Consider the following 14712-nt stretch of genomic DNA (forward strand, 5'->3'; position numbering starts at 1 on the left):
TTAAAAGATTTGGCGGATCTGTTCTGGCTCTGGTATTTGCTAGTGAATAACTATAGGAAAACATTATAATACTCACCTATGTTTACTTAAGACAGACTATGTGACAGATACTGTACTTAGTTTTACTTGTAAAAACATTTAATTCTTACAACAACCCACTGAGGTAGGTTCTGTCAAGTTTCCTATTTTATAACAGGAGGAACACAGATAAGTTCAAGATCATATTACCTAACATTTGTCAAAGCAGGGATTTGAATACAGGTAGTCGCGATGGCACCCCACTCCAGTACTCTTGCCTGGAAAATCCCATGAACTGAGGAGCCTGGTGGGCTGCAGTCCATGGGGTCGCTAGCGGTCGGACACGACTGAGCGACTTCACTTTCACTTTTCACTTCCATACGTTAGAGAAGGAAATGGCAACCCACTCCCGTGTTCTTGCCTGGAGAATCACAGGGATGGGGGAGCCTGGTGGGCTGCTGTCTATGGGGTCGCACAGAGTCAGACACGACTGAAGCGACTTAGCAGCAGCAGTCGACTCTAATGCCCATGTTTAACTACTTCAGTTACCTAAGTCTTTGAAGGCTCAGTTCACTTAAAAATGGACGTTGGGTCAGACAATGTCTAGACTGCTTTCTGGCTTTAGAATGTTATGATTCTACTTACATGAATTATACGATATATCTGAGTGGTCTTAGAGTACTGAGTTCTAAAGACAAGTTTCTGAAATCTGACCTTATTTCATGGCCATCTCTTGTGTTTAAGTCAAGTTGGACCATATTGTTCACTGTTCCACCAAGAATGTCCTTGCTTGAGCTTCATCTATTGAAATCCTGTCCAGCTTTCAAAAGCCAACTGAAATGCAATCTTCTTCAAATACCCATTTTCCATCTTTGGAGATTTAGAGTGGAGATGTATGAAACTGTTAAGGATTGAGATCTAGGGAAAATATCTGTGTTATTGAAAGGGAAAGATGTAGGATAAGGAGAAAAAAGGGTAGAGGGAGACACTTGAAGATGAGGAAGGTTAAGAGGACCATTAGCAGTTTCATTGGTGACTTGCACCACAAAACCCTTTCCTCAGATGGGCAATTATGAAGCCACCAAAGTTCTATTAAGTGGTGCCCAGCAGGTAGGTGTGAGGTAAGGATTAAATGAGATAACGTAGGTGAAGTAACTAGCATAGTGTCTAGAGAAGCAACAATATGATAGTTTTCAATTGCATTACCTACAGAGGAACCTGCTCATCTCCTTCAAGCTGAAGGCTGCCCTCCGCCCAGGAAGGAGTAGGGAAGGCAGAGGTGAGAAGAGGCTCAGTGGGAAATAGAGAGGTCAGGAGGAAGTTTATGGGGACACAAGGAGAAAATTATGAGCCAGAGATAGAGAAGCAAGCGAAACCAAGGAAGCATACGGGAGTCATGGTAGAGAAGAGGACAGAAGAAGACATGGAAGCCAAAGGGCAAAGAGAAAAAGAAAGAAAGAATTCTGGGGCTTGGAAAGAAAAAGTCTGTGCTGCCTGGGTCAGAACCCAGTGCCCACAGGAAGAGTCCTAGAGGTAACTAACTGAGGCATGCAAGTCCGGAGCACTCTCAGAGCCATTCTCTCTTCACTGTTATGATCTGTTATTGGAGGGGTTCTGACCCTGTCCTGTCCCACCTTCAGGGGATTTCTTCCCCTCTGTCTGCTTGGGAATCATCTCCAGCAGTAGTTATACTTCCTTCCTGGCTCCAGCTCCCACTGGACAAGCCTTTCATGGTCTTGGCAGCTTCCTCCCTTAGTCTCTCCAGCCCCAGGGGAGGAGATGCACTCAGCAATTGCTGATATCGGGGTTGCCTCACCTTCTCCTGCTTGCAATTCTAGTTCTTTCAACAGCTTTGCAATTAATGTGCATGCATGCTTGCTAGCAAAGTCGCTTCAGTTGTGTCCAACTCTTTGCGACCCTATGGCCTATAACTCACCAGGCTCCTCTGTCCATGGGTTTCTCCAGGCAAGAATACAGGAGTGGGTTATCATGCCCTCCTCCAGGGGATCTTCTCCACCCAGGGATCAAATCCATGTCCTGTACTTCTCCTGCACTGGCAGATGGGTTCTTTACCACTATCGCCACCTGGGAAGCCCCTTTGTAACTAATGCACTGCTTTAAAAGATCACTATTGAAGTACCTGGGGTTCCCAGGTGGGGTTAGTGGTAAAGAACCTGCCTGCCAATGCAGGAGACTGTAAGAGACACAGGTTTGATCCCTGGGTCGGGAACATTCCCCTGGAGGAGGAAATGGCAACCCACTTTGGGATTCTTGCCTGGAAAATCCCATGGACAGAGGAGCCTGGTGGGCTACAGCCCATAGGGTCGAAAAGAGGCCAACATGACTGAAGTACCTGGCAAAGACTTTACTTTCACTTGGATTGGCCCTTGGAGCTCAAAGACAGCTTTCTCAGGGAAAACAGCACATCTAGTGAGAAAAAGAAATCCAGCCATTCCAAGAGTTAGGAAGAGTCAGGGGCCACTTCTCCAGTGTTTGATTGGAGAAGGACAAATCCACAGTGGCTGCCAGAGTTGAGGGAATTATCTGTAAAACGACTGGGTTTGTGGCCATTCACATCTATTTCTCCATGATTTACTGTACTCACTTTGATCACCTTGAGCCTCAGCTTAAGGAACACCTCAGTTTTATTCCTCCAAGGGTTATTATGTGCCCTGATGAGTACAGAGGTCACCTAGCCAGGTGTGGTGAGGTGGAGACACAGAGACAAACTGGGAGGACATTCTGGATTTTTGGAAGTGTTTGCTTTGTGCAAGTTAAGATTTGTGGATGGTCTATCAAGAGACCCTCCTGGCAGACTCTTTTGAGTTTTTGTTGTCCCTCAGAGTTGCAGATGCTTAATTTTTTTCTCCAGGCATCATCTCTCCCATTCCCAGAGTGCTTCTATTAATAAAACCAGGTTCCTGTTCTTCAGAATCCACAGCCTAGTGAGGGCACAGACTGGGCATATGACTGACCCTCAAGTCAGGCTGTTGGCAGCCACACAGGAGGATTCTGCACAGGGGTCAGGAGGCTGCAGAGAGGTCAGGAGGCTGCACAGGGATAGACGGTGGACAAACTGAGAGGATGCTAGCTGGACAGGTCGAGGGGGCTATGGGTTTTCTAGCAGAACATAGAGCAGAATCAAAATCAATTGTGAAAGGACAGGGGCATCTGAGGGTTTGTAACAAGGGTTTGGGGGGTGAGGGGTGGGCACTGGAAAAGAGGCTGAAAGGTGGAGGCCCAGCTGTAGAGGCCTCGGAGACTAAGGAAATGGAACTTGAGGCTCCAAGAGCCATCTAAGGATCTTGAGCGTCTTTTGGCAAGGTCACTTCTGGGATGGCTACTTGAATGCTGCCTGGAGGACAGATTTACAAGAGAGAAACTGAAGACAGGCGAAGGAACTGCGATCTCCCAGGGACAGCTCAGACAGGAAGTCTCAGCTTGACCATCGCCAAAGGGGCATATCAACCTTTGAGCTGCTCTTCTCTCCATCAAGGGCAAGCGTCCTCCGTCTTCCATCTGTGTAGGAGGGTGGGGGCCGTGGGGGGGAGGAGTGCCCCTTCTACGTTTCTATGGCTGGATGATACGATGACTCTAGCCTCAGAAGTTTCGAATTTCTCCTTGCCAAGGTCGGGCCCCTACAGGTGGGCGCCTGCGAGCCCCGGCCCCACGTGTGGGCCCCATGCCCGTCCGCGGCCGCGGCTCGTCCCCTCCAGGCCCGGACGCCGCCGCGGGCCGTGCCGGGCCGGGCGCTCCGGGAGCTGCGCGGCGGCTGCTCGAGGAGGCCTGGCGGGCGGCGGCGAGAGGCTGTGCCCCAGTTTGTGTCCAATCAGGGAGTGCGGGCTGTGCCCCGAGCCGGGCAGCAATGCGTAAACAAACCCACGGCAACTCCTCCGCCCCCTCGGCGCGCTCGCCCCGCGCCCGCCGTCGCCGCCGCCGCCGGCTCCGCTCTCCTCGCGCCCGCCAGCCCGGCCGCCCCCCCGCCGCCCCGCCCGCACCCTGCGGCCCCGCCCCGCCCCCGCCGGCGCGGGCGCCCTCATCTACCTCCCCACGCGCGCGCGCTCGCGCACCACGCGCCCCGCGCGGCCCGCCCGGCTCGTGGCCTCCCGAGAGCAAGGTAAGGGCGATGCGCCGGGACCCGGGCGGCTACCCCGCCCGGCGCGGCCCGGGGAAGTTTCTGGCGTCGCTGTATTCCGCCGGGCTGGGGGGAGGCCCCCGAGCGGCTGGGGACCGGGACGGGCGGGAGGCGGCCGCCGGGCGCCCGGGGGTCACAAGTTGCCCAACCTGCCATCGGGGCGGGCCGGCGGGCTGCGCGGCGGGGCGGGCGTCGCGCGGAAAGGGGCTGGAGGCGCGGCGGGGCCGGGCGCAGCGCGGGCGAGGGGAGGGCCCCGAAGAACTTTCTCCTCCCCGGAGGGGCTCCAGCCAGCTCGGGCCGCGGCCCGGCTGCCCCAGCGGCCGGCTCCCCGGCTGGAGGGAGCCCGTGAAACGTGTTTGAAGAAGCTGACGCAGTTTGTGACGCTCGCGGCTTCCTGACGGGGACCGGCAGCGGCAGCGCCTTCTCCGAGGAGGGACGAGCCGAGGCGGCGCTCTGGCCCTTCCCCCGGAGCCGCGCGCTCTGGCGCCTAGTTCGGGGGCCGGGGGCTCGGGGCGCGAGCATCCAGTGGCAGCCGAGAACCGGGCCCCGGCAGCGCGCGTCGCTTCCGTTTTGATTAGCTCGGGTTATTATATAAGATGTCACGGAGAGGAAAGGGGCGAGCGGGCGGCGCGTCGGCGAGGGCGCGTCGGCCTTCCGCGAGTGGCGGGGAGGGGCGGGAGGCCGGGCGGGCGGGGACCCACCTGTGCGCCCGCCGCGCCCCCTGCGGGTGCTGCCCGCGCGCCAGCGGGCAACGGGGACTGGAAGGGGGTCGGCGGCCGGGTGGACGGACGTGCTCGGCGCTCCCCTCCCGACCCCGGGAACACTCGGGCAGCGGCCGAAACGTGCTGTTTCCTCCTCGCCGCCTGGCCTGGGTCGACACATTTCTGGCTCCGGTCGTTTGTACTTTGAAACATTTGTTTAATATTAAGGAAGCTGCGTGTGCGGCCGTACCCGTACGCCCGAAACGTGTGGCCGTGGGCTCCGGGACGGTGAATGAATCATCGCCCCGCGGACCCGGCGCCGATGATTCATGCGCGGTACACCCCGCGCGTACTCGCCGTGTGCCTCTGCCCCAGGGACCGCGGCCCTTCCGCGGCTGTGACGCCTGGAGGACCAGGGGGGAGAGAGTGCAAAAGGGTGGGGTTTATTTTTCCCCCTCCTCCCGCAGTTTGGGGGAACTTTAGGGGGGAGGGGTGTCAGTTTGCCCAGATTTCCCGAGGCTTGATTCCCGTTCTTAGAAGAGTTTCGAGATTCCACCTGGCTGAGTTGATGAGTCGGTGGAGAGCACTGGTTCGCTGCAGGTGTGGGTCCTCTCATTAGAATCTGCATGCTGTCAAGTGAGGTTTTGGACTCACTAGAAGGCATCCTTCTAGTAATTGCCTTTACTTAAGTACCGCCAGGGTAATTAGCAGAAAGTTTAAAAGTTAGTGGATCTTAAAAATAAGTAGTTCCTAAATAGATGGGTTCTACTTAAAGGCTTAGGTTTAGGGCTTTTTATTTTTATGTTTTTTTAAGCCAAATCCTACAAGGAACCTAGTTTACCATTAATTCAGAACTTTTGACCACTGTGACCACCCTTAAAGACTAACGACTCATTCCTACCATACCCTACGCTTTTAAGATTGAGTAAAGTTTTCTCATCATTTAGAACTTAACTCAAATGGCATTTACTCAGCAAGGCCCTCTTGATTAACTTAAGTGGCCTCTCACCCCTCACCCCAGGGACCACCCCCAGGCCTATTTTTTCTTCATAGAACTTAATCACTATCTGAAAGGATTTTCTTTGGGTGTTCTTTAAGTCCTGTCCCTCTGCACTAGAATGTAAACTATACTATGGCACGAGTTTTCGCATGGTTTGTTACTGCTGTAACTCTAGTACCTGGAACAGTGCCTGGCATAGTAGGCACTCAGATTTGTTGACTAGTGAATGAATAAATTCCTTTTCCCTGATTTCTTGGTGAGTCTGTCTTTGACTGTTGAACTTAACTGTAACCTTTTTGTGGGCCAGGCACTAAGATGGGACAGTTCTAACTTTTTTCTTCCAATTTTCTTTTGGTTGATTCATTTCCTCCTCTGTGGTGTTAAATTACAGCACAAGGTGGATTTGAGCTGTATATCCTAAGATGCCGAGTATGAAGAACGATAAGGCATGTAGAGCCTTGTCAAGAGAAAGTGTAACTGTAGAGGTTAATGGATGATTAAAAATATTACCTGTGCTAGTTGAGAAGTAGAGGATATTGAAAGGAAATTGGCAAAGTCAGTTCCCACAGTATTATTTGTTTCCAGTGATATTTGAAATACTGATATTTCTATATTCCTCCCACCCCACTGCCTGCGCACCAACCTCAAATTTAGCATAGTTTGGGATGGTCCCTAGTAGGTAGCACTTAATACGGTGTATTAATTTAACTGAATACAAGATTTCCGTCTCTGCAAGGGCCTCAGTTCTGTTGTTGTCAGTGCCCATAGCTTAACTCCATAGAAGAGTAGATAGAAGGAGTTATTTTAAAGTATATTTTAATTTGACTACTTTAAATGGATTGTAAAGAATTAAAACTATGTCAGTGATATAATGGAAGGATTTGAATGTCGTGCTTCATACTACCTCCCTTCAGGAAAAACTTTAGCAAACTTTTTGATTATAAATAACAAACTTTGGAGGCATGGCTTTACATTGTAGGAATCTTCTCAGTACCCAGTTCTTCATAATTCACTGCCAGAGAAGAGTGGGCTTCCAGCAGTTCCCGTTCCGTAGTAGTGTAATCTCAAGAGTGAGCTCAGACATAATAGAATTTTAAAGCTAAAAGGGACCTTAACGTTGGTTGGCATAATTCATTCCTTTTTATCAGTTCCTTAACTGAGGAAACTGAGGCATAGTGGGATGATTTGCCTGGGGAGCGGGACTGGGGTTAGAATCAAGCGTCTTGACTTCTTGTTTGGAAGTCCTCGAATCAGCCAGAGCCCCCGTAGTTGGGGGTGAGTAGTCCCTGTGGTTAGTGGATTCTCTGCCTCTTAATGTGAACTCTCAGAGTGAAATGATGTCATATTCAGCTTTATACCCTCCCCTGTGCCTTGGCCATCCAAGGGATCAACACATACTTGTTGAATGTAGTTGGACAAATGCATTTTAAGTTAAAAAATTTAAGAATTGAGAAAGCAGGAAAACGTGTATCTTTTCCAGATTAAAGATGTTTTTGACAAGAAAGTCAGGATGTTAGCAGTAATTAACCTTAGAACTTTTATGGTAATGAAGCTGTTGCTTAATTTTCACGCCTCCAAAATTTCTAGTAAGATGGCTTACAACTTGTAAGTGTATGCACTTACTTAGTTGGCGTAATTATTCACTGAAGAAACAGTAGAAGGCTGTTTCAGGACACCTGGTAAAGGTCTTGCCTTTGCCACAGTGAGGGACGTTCAAGAGGGAGGGGACATATGTATGCCTCATATGTCCATGTTGATTTACGAAAGAAACTAACACAGTATTGTAAAACAGTTATCCTCCAATTTAAAAAAATTGGAAAAGCCTAGACTTCTCAGCCAGACAGAGTTGAGGCCGAAGCTCAGCTGTGTCCCTGACAAGCAGGGCTGTCTGTAGCAAGTTACTTAACCTTTTTGAATGTTCTCATTTCTGAATGGGGATAATACTGCCTACCTTGAAGGACTGTTGTAAGACTGGGATAATGTATGTAAATTACCTTGTATACGCTAGGCCCTTAATAAATGGAAAGTTATATTTTGACTTCTGATTTATATGACCAAGTGAACAACTTAATTTCTTAAAGCTTCAGTTTTCTCAATTGCAGAACTGGTGATTGGCCTGGGAGGAGGGGAATTAAGTGATCCCTAGTTTCATGCATTGGAGAAGGAAATGGCAACCCACTCCAGTGTTCTTGCCTGGAGAATCCCAGGGATGGGGGATCCTGGTGGGCTTCCATCTGTGGGGTCGCACAGAGTCAGACACGACTGAAGCGACTTAGCAGCAGCAGCAGTGTCTTCTCTAACTGTATAGTTTGAGGAACTGATAAAAGATACATAGTTCCTGGATATGTCCTAGTGTCTCCTAGTTTATAGTCTATGGGAACTTGAACAGAATTTGTATCCTCCTCTTGTGTCAAAATTGTATAAATCTTAATTATGTTGAATTGGTTCATAGTGCTTTTCAAATCTACTGTATACTACTGCTTTTTTGCATATTCATTCTGTTTTGGAGAGTTTGATAATGAAACTCCAGTTACAAATCTTAGTTTATCTACTTAAAAAATGTAACATATAGTGGAACTATCTGTAACTTCATTATGTGTTTTCTAAGTATCTTGTAAATGTGTAATCATACTGTCATAATTTAAAAAAGAAAAAGAAAAAAGAATGTATAATCTTCCTACAGTTTTAGTTGAAATTATTCATGTATCCTTGATCTAATAAGAGCAACTGCAAAAATGGTTAATTTCTAGGCCTTCCTAAGAATTTGGTATAATTAGCTTTGATGATCTTAGCTACGTTTTCATTATTTTATGTGCTATATGCTAGATACAAAGTTAACTTGAATATTTCAGCCTCTCATTCATCTTACTATGTATAAGGCAGTATAAGGATGTACATGAGTTAATCAAACATACGCACCCTTCCTTTGAGGGGCTTAGGAAGCATGTAGGGAGCTTAAGACAGATGCATGCTAAGTCGCTTCATTCGTGTCTGGCTCTTTGTGACTGTATGGACTGTCGCCCTCCAGGCTCCTCTGTCCATGAGATTCTCCAGGCAAAAGTACTGAGGTGGGTTACCATGCCCTCCTCCAGTGGGTCTTCCCAACCCAGGATTGAACCCACGTCTCTTACATCTCCTGCATTGGCAGGTGGGTTCTTTACCACTAGTGCCACCCGAGAAGCCCATAAGATAGGTAACCACAGACTTTATTACATGGAGGAACTGTTACAGAGGCACAAAGTAAATGCTTTGTGATTTTAGAGAAGGAACACACTGTTTCTAGCTGGGAAAAAATGGGGAAATTTTAATTAAGGAGTCTTGAGCAAGGCTTTAAAGAATTGGTAGAGTTTCAACTGGCAGAGATGTAGGGCTCAGCCTATACTAAGACTTGAAGGAAAGCCTATATGAGCATACCCAAGAATGGAGAGGAACGTGGTCAAGCTGGTGGGTAAGGAGCCTTGAGGCAGGAGAGTGGGACAGCAGGCTGCATGCATGGCAGACATAGGACTGCGTTGAGCATCTTGAACACTGGGCTAAGGAGTCTGGTTGGTAAGCTGTAGATAACTGTCAACAGTAGTTTGAGTGGGGGAATGATGTGATGAAAGCTGTGCTCTATGACATCAATTTGTATTGGAGGTGTCATGGTTAGTCCCAGTTTGAAAGCTATTAAAATAGTTCCCAGAAGAGAAGCAGTGAGAACCTATGTTAGAATCGGGGCAGTTGGGTGGGTGAGAAACTGTAGAAATAGTAAATGCATTGGGATTAGTTGTCTGATTGGATGAGGGAACTGAGGGAGGAGTCAGACTGAAGCTAAATGACTTTGGATGGTGATGGCAGAAAATGAAATCATCAAGAAGGCCACTAGCGAAGCACCTGTAAGTTCGTGCAGTCAGTGAAGATGTGTCTAATTAATGGAAGTCTGGATTTGGATATGTTGATTTCCATGTGTCTATGGAACTGTCCAAGTGGATGGCAGCTGTTAGAAACAGAGATGGAATTGCAAGCATCCTTATGACAGGGTATGCTGAAGCTGTGAGAATGTTTCCAAGTGTGAGTGAGAAGGGTAAAAGGCCAGGATGGAGCTCAGAAAAACCGTGTTTGTGGGCTTGAAGGGAGATAAAAGAGGCTAACAGGATGACAAGAGGAAAAGCTGGAAGAGAAGAAGGAAAAGCTAGGGTAAAGACAGGTGAGGAAGGAGAATTTGGAGGGGCCAATAGGGTAGAGACCCTGAGATAATACTTGGAAAAGGTCATTAGGATTGTCAGTGAGACCGTTGTCAGTGGCCTTTGAGGGTCAGGGTCATTTGGGCAGTGGAAATGGAAGTCAGCCAGGGCCCTGAGAGGCGCCTGAGTGTAAATTGGAATTGGACTGTGAACATCAGAGGACAATGACTCGAGGTGATGAGGGGGCCAGTGGACACTCTTAAAACTGTATGTAAAGCCCAAGAGTGCTATGCATTGAGTGGCTGTCAGTAGAGAGGAAGAGACTGAAGCTCAGGAGAGGGAGCAGGAAGGTGGTTAGTGCTCCTGGAGCACTAACTCCTGGAGCAGGAGGGAAAGGAGCTGGAGAAGGTGACCACGTATCAGATTACCCAAGACAGTCTCAGTTGACATCTGTCATCCCGGTTCAGTGGTAGGATAGTATTTGGACAAATATTACAATTAGTTGGACGAGTAATGCCTGTTTTTATTCTAAAACAAAGTCCCCTTTTGAATAATAAATCATTTGACCATGACAAAGGTGGTTATTCATGGAAAAACATGTGACATGGAGGGGAAAAGATTAAATGAAGGCAAGAAGAAACTGCAATTGAAAGAAGAAAGTTGGAAGCTTGGAAGGAGTGTGATTGCATCTGAAATTGGTAGGTTCCTCTTTTTTAAAAAAGGAAAAAAACAACAGAGGCCAGTTTCTTGGCTGAGAGTATATTGAGAGTGAGAGGTAAAGCTGGGAGGTGGAGGAGGGGGGGAAAGATTTGGAATGGATCTGAGCATGACCAGAGCCAATGGTGGTGAGGAGGACCTGACAAGTTGCTAAGAAGCCTTCACCTTAGCCTTGTGATATGACGAGTCTTCCCTGTATTTATGCTTTTTCTCCAGCAATACTCAGAAAATTGGAAGTGGAGATGGTGTGAGTATCATTGAAACTGCCAGCTCCATATGGGTCCTGGGTTGAGGAGGAAGGCGAGTGAAACTAGTGTTGATGGACTGGGAGAAAGAGCTGGAGATGTGAGGGTAGAATGCGTAGTGGCTGGTTCAGCGAGAGCGAATGAAAGGCAGGATTGGAGTGGAGGGGGAGGGTGTCCAGGGCTGGGCGGTGAAGCGCCTGGGGGACTTGTGCAGTAGCTCATCGTGATGGAGAAGTCAGTAGTGAGCAATGATGTGAATTCAGAGCGTGGCTGAACCTGAGGATGGTGAAATAACACAAGCATGAGGTCGGATTTCACTGATCCTCAGGAACCATGAGGCCAGGGTGTCACATCACACACACACATATGTTTTTAGAATTCTGGAGTGCATTTATTAAAGCCTTTCTGAGCTTTTAGTTCATAAAGTTGGAAGCATCTTGAAAGAGGGAAGTTATTCCTTCAATTAAAAGATGAGGAAGCTAAAATCTTTTAAAGGCTTTCTAGGAAAACTAAGACCCACCCCAGATCACAGCCATGTGTATGGCAGAGTTTCTCTGGAAAGAATCAGAATCCCTGAATTTCAGATTAGTGTTGCCCTTCAGGGTAGAAGGAGCAAAAAAGTATCCACTGAACAAAGTCTTAGGATGCTTCCTCTTAAAGAAGAAAGCTTGCTTATTGCTTCTAGAGCACCTGTGTTTGTGAGCACAGAAACCCACTGAGGAGGGCTGTTGAGTCATGTCCACAGTCTCTGACTTCTAACTGAAAGGCAGGTGATGGCGTCTCTGAGGAGGACCCATGGAAAGCACCCCTTCTTTCCTACCAATTAAAAAATAGATGAGAGCAGCAGATCGTCAAAAAATTTACTTCTTTATTGACGAAGACTAGGCTGGAAGACACAGCTCAGTGGGAAGGCCAAAATGGTCTTATAAACTGTGTATACCCTAGGCTAGACTTCGGAACAGCCTACTGGATGGAAAGTTTGAGGCTGCAGGGCAGAAACACCCATTTCTGCCTTTCACTGTTCAGGCAAAGAGACGAGGCCAAATCTCTCATGCCTGATCTCTCTGATAGGAAAACTCCATCCATTTGTAGACTAAGAAACAGAGCCACGATGTCACAAGCCAACTAAATAAGTGGCTCCACCTCCGTGGAGAAAGCATGGTGTGGGGAAGAAGACAGGTGTGGATGGGGATTATCCCCGCCCCTCCCCCTTGGGAAACCCTGTGGGTATCAGACAGGCATTTGTTTCCCTTGAAACCCCAGGTTATAGACTACTCATAACTTTCGTGTTTATGTTGGAGTTAAACTAGCTTCTGAGGAAGCAGGTGCATTTTTATGTTAACCAGAAGTGAGTGAAATGACTCAGAAGGTGTGAGCATAGTCCTTAGTTAGTTGATTTCATAGCCATGCCAAGTTGTTCTCTCCTCCCTGTCTCAGGAATCTCCAGAAACTCACTGGTACCATCAAAGAGACCACCTTTGATAACCTGCTTTTGAATTCAAAGTGGAAAGTTCTTTGTCCTCATAAAATGTTGAAGGAGCCTTTGATTGGACATATAGCACTTGGAGTTTGTCCTGATTCTGTCGCTGTTAGTGACCTTGCTGCTAAGTCACTTCAGTCGTGTCCGACTCTGTGCGACCCCATCCCTGGGATTCTCCGGGCAAGAACACTAGAGTGGGTTGCCATTTCCTTCTCCAATACATGAAAGTGAAAAGTGAAAGTGAAGTTGCTCAGTCGTGTCTGATTCCTAGTGACCCCATGAACTGCAGCCTACCAGGCTCCTCCGTCCGTGGGATTTTCCAGTACTGGAGTGGGGTGCCATTGTCTTCTACTAATTAACTATTACATGCCTCAGCTTCCTCATCTGCAGCATGGGAGAGCACAATGCCTGTTCTGTCTCCCAGGTATTTGATGTGAAAGTGCTTTGCAAATAAATAGTGTAAGATATCAACATTACCGTGTGGGATAAAAGGTACATTCCGAAGTTTAAGAATTTTTTAAAAGTAAAGTGTTTCAAATGAAACAACTGAGATGACTGTTGAATTTTGGTGGGACCCTGCTTTAGGCACTGAAAGTGAATCATGGTGACTTTTCTACCTTTAGCCATGTCAGAGTGTATAACAGTTCTGGCCAAGTGTGATTAAAGCACTGCATTTATGACAAATGAAAAATTTGCCTTTTTATCTATTTCTCTTTTAACTGCTAAAAAGGTATTATTTTTAACTGTAAAAGATAACATATATAACATTTTGAAATGTAAATCTCTAGTTCAATGAATTATTTAAAAAGTGAACATCCATGGAACTACCTCCCAGCTCAAGAAATAGGACAGTTTCATTTCCCACCCACCCCTGCACAGGAGTCTTTTTTCTTTGTTAGGTGCTTGGTTTTTCTTTTCAGGGAAGTTATAAACATTGACAGGTCCAAAATATGTGCTTCTTTGAGTGGAATTAGATCAAAAGTGTAATATTAATGTTTTACTTGGTAGTTATTTCTTATAAGTATGAACGTAGTGTTTTGGATAAGCCTTGAGTTTTCAGCCTTAAGGATCCTAATCTTCAGGTTTAGAACCGTCAGATTTTTGTCCTTTGAATGGAACACAAAAAGTTGTAAGCCTTTGGATGTGAGAAAACTTAACTTGCCCAGTTATTTTTTAAATATTCTGATCATTCCTCCTTTGCCTAGTTTTAGAAATGAAATAACTAAGACTCCAGTATTGTTGATGACTTGTACAGAAGTCAAAGGTCTTCTTGGAAATACTTGAACATTATCAAGGCAAATACCTTTCAGTTCAGGTACCATAGGCTAGATCTGAAGTGGCAAGAGTCAGTCAAAACAGCTTTATTGCATGAAAACAACCTGTATTTTCTTTCATTATAATCTAGTGTTCTAAGTACTGCCATCTTTTAAGGCTTAATTAATGAGTCAATAAAGCAGAAGATTTTTTGGTATCCAGAATAGGATTATGTGTTGTTTTTTATGTTTTTTATGATTAAGACAGAAAATGATGGTAAACATGACAATAGTTGAGAAAGTATCTAAGCTAATCAGATGTGTCTATAAAAACAGAAAAGCCACGAGTGTTTCAAAAATTGATAAAGGCTCATCTTTGGGGGCCAGTTTCTGTGGTTGTAGGATTGAGTTTTTGGGATTCCGCAGTTTGGTGGATTGAATGTACGTTAACCTGCCCCTCTTGAAGTGCGGTTGCAGTGATGGTGAACTAGAGATGGGACACACCAGCACACTTTTGGAGGGTGAAAATCCGACAGACCTGTGGCAACTGACTTAGTGTGGTGGAGAAAGCTGCTGCTGCTGCTAAGTCGCTTCGGTCATGTCCGACTCTGTGCGACCCCAGAGACGGCAGCTCACCAGGCTCCCCCGTCCCTGGGGTTCTCAGGAGGTTGGGAATAGAAACTAGGAAGAAATGGCCAATTTATCCCCCAGAATTCCAGAAGTGCTCTGGAATTAGAGGCTCTGAAGCAGGGCATGGGACTGGAAATAAGGGCTTGATTGAAAATCTCAAATGAACGAGACTCACAGTTCACTTCTCCCACTCCTATATATAGCAAGAGAAAGTCCTGAATATTTTGTCTTTGGAGAAATCAAGGTAAATTAGCAGCTCTGGACTTAAGGATAACAGGGAGAAAAAAGAGGGTAAGAGTGAAATGCTCAACTGAAAACAGAGTAATTTAATGAAATTGTGCCTACTGAATGGTGAGACCTGGTATTCTTT

At 46.9% G+C, this 14712-nt stretch overlaps 1 protein-coding gene across 4 annotated transcripts in view; it reads left to right on the top strand.

The window, feature by feature from the left end:
- The first annotated feature begins 4082 nt into the window (after nt 1–4082).
- PCGF5 (polycomb group ring finger 5) overlaps nt 4083–14712 on the top strand; it is a 122574-nt gene continuing 111944 nt past the window's right edge. For all 4 annotated transcript variants that reach the window (XM_024985652.2, XM_024985651.2, XM_024985656.2 and 1 more), the window contains 1 exon segment: nt 4083–4135. The gene's annotated coding sequence lies outside the window, so the exon portion shown is untranslated.

This window comes from Bos taurus, chromosome 26, assembly GCF_002263795.3.
Source record: "Bos taurus isolate L1 Dominette 01449 registration number 42190680 breed Hereford chromosome 26, ARS-UCD2.0, whole genome shotgun sequence".
In the NCBI taxonomy this organism is placed as follows: domain Eukaryota; kingdom Metazoa; phylum Chordata; class Mammalia; order Artiodactyla; family Bovidae; genus Bos; species Bos taurus.